The following is a 2500-nucleotide window of genomic DNA, read 5'->3' on the forward strand; positions in this document are numbered from 1 at the left end:
TATGTTTACTGGAAATGTATATCGTAGTCGTTATATATATGTATAAGAGACAAAGTGTACGTACGCCGCTATATATATATATATATATAGTACAAAATGGAACAAGAACGCAAAACATCCAGACAGTTAGGTGATACAAGAAAGGGACAATAAAACATCCAGATAAATGATACAAAGAAAACAAGGACAGGTCATTCGGAGTTTTCTTTCCTCGGTCGAGATCCAGATTATCTTCGCAATTTCGGATGATTATTCTCGATATTGCTCCAATCTGGCCAGCCCCAAGGAAAAACTAAGCTATGAGCATTAGATTCCTTGGAAGAAAGCAGCGAATGTATACAAAAACAAGGACCAAAAAAAAAAAAAAACGAACAATGTTACACAATTGTTAGTTGTTCGTTGTAGGTGGACGTCGACTGTCTGTTCTTGTTCAGAAATCATCTCTCTCAGGTTTGCGTGTGGGCTACAAGGCCTGTTTTTGCTTACTCTGCAGCAGCAATCACCTCTGCTACAGATAAGACTACTTGACGCAACAGAGAAGTGCAGCCACTCAGGAGCTTTTTCTTATAATCTCTGTTGTTTCTCCTGAATGGCTAGAAATCTCACTCGCGTGCGGGATCGCTGCAAGTTTGATCGAAACGACTGTTGTGCGCACTAAAGTTTCTGGTATATTCCATTTTCCGTTTCTATAATTTATTACATGTGCGCACGTGCGCGCGCGTGCGTACTTCACTCCTTGTGAACTCTTTTATTCGATATTAGACTCATGTGCCGTACAACGCAGAGCCATTCTGGATTTTACGTCGTATGGATAGCAACATCTCCCAACATACTAGAACAGTCTCCATAAACCAGGACAATATCGCCATGTATAGTTCTATATGCAGATTAACCGTTTCACGATGGACATACCTCATCCATCGAATAAGTTTTATACCGAGGAAATCGTATCTGAACGGAGAAAAACATTAAATGTACACTTAGAGGACATACTTAACATTTCTAAAACCACGAAAACAGCCAGAGAACACTGCAAGATAGACATTCAAAAGTTACTCAAAGCTTTAACTCCAAACACCGTTCGAAATCAACCTCTTAAATTCGACAGCTAATGCACACTTCGGTAGTGCACCAACACCTTTCAATAGAAAGTCAGAAGTGACATTAAGAATATTGAGAAATCCAGAAATACCTTTATTTTCTCTGATAAAACCAATAACCTGTACGAAGTAGAAAACAGGATATATAAACAACTAATTTAATAAGAACATCGCTAATAACTATAGAAAGACTAGCAAACATAAGTGAGAAATAATATGAATAGTGGGGCAAAAGCATCCAGAAACTGAAATTTTATGGTAAGCTCGTTTGTCTAGCTAGAAGCTACTCGTAGTTCACACTTAAAACCCATAAGCAAAATATTACTTTTAATCTAAAATGTAGATAATAATCCAGCTAAGATATAGGATTAATAGCAATAAAATCTTTCGTGAGATTCATAATACCATCAAAAGGCAACCAGGATTCGGTAATGGAATAATAATGGTACAGTCATGCGCTGTTTTCCTTCGGAAGAAGGTCCCTGACAGACACTCCCAAGTGACCCAGAGTAAATAAGGGCATTTTGCTCTTTAGCAGCTCATCTAGGAGAAAATAACTCCATACAAATTTTGCATTCTAATAATTACTGAGTTCGTGGCACTGGTATCAGACCGACAGGAGTTTGAAGGATGAGAGAGTGGGACTGGTTCTGTACAAACCATGGCTGTTTCTGTACAAACCATGACTGGTTCTGTACAAACCATGATTGGTTCTGTACAAAACACCAGCATCAACTCCGTTACACATTTCTCAAAATCATTGAACTAAAACAGCGTACGGCCGTGTCATGTTGGAATCTCATTCGTCGAAGCGACGGGAGTCCATATATAATTAGCTGTTTTAAAATCATCAGTAATATAAACAGTTCTTAGTACACGGTTTTTATCTTTGATCTCTTAAACCGCCCTCACCCATTACAGCCCTTGACTTCGCCCAAAAACATTATCATAGGAAGCATTCAACATGCCAGAAAGACTCGGCACTTTGACAGAGGGTTTGTCTGGCTAAAAAATATTCGATCGTTCGTACTCATCCGATGTCAGTATGGCTTCATCTGATGGCGCAGATGTATGCGAACTTCTCATGATATATACGTGTGTGAGTGTGTGAGTGTGTGAGTGTGTGTGTGTGTGTGTGTGTGAGTGAGTGTGTATGTATGTATGTATGTATGTATGTATCATGGCGTCTGATGTGGCTTTTTAAACCAGACAATGATTTGAAAAGATACCCACATAAATTGCATATCTGCTTTGGACCACCAAGAACTGCAATTAGGTTCTGATCTTTGTGGATCTTAAAATGGCTTTTGAGGCCTCTGTTAGATTTGCAGGCTCTATAGTATACACATCATTGAGAAGCATGCACATATAGATAAGCAAAGTAGTTTGTGGAGATTCGT

At 38.8% G+C, this 2500-nt stretch overlaps 1 long non-coding RNA gene across 1 annotated transcript in view; it reads right to left on the bottom strand.

The window, feature by feature from the left end:
* Positions 1 to 944: 944 nt before the first annotated feature.
* The window catches only part of LOC149130805 (uncharacterized), a 64575-nt gene continuing 63019 nt past the window's right edge, over positions 945 to 2500 (bottom strand). Inside the window, exon 2 of the long non-coding RNA XR_016238669.1 lies at positions 945 to 1220. This is a non-coding gene — a long non-coding RNA (uncharacterized LOC149130805). The remainder of the gene's footprint in view (positions 1221 to 2500) is intronic.

Source organism: Octopus bimaculoides, chromosome 27 (assembly GCF_046866305.1).
Source record: "Octopus bimaculoides isolate indiv1 chromosome 27, ASM4686630v1, whole genome shotgun sequence".
Classification (NCBI taxonomy): Eukaryota; Metazoa; Mollusca; class Cephalopoda; order Octopoda; family Octopodidae; genus Octopus; species Octopus bimaculoides.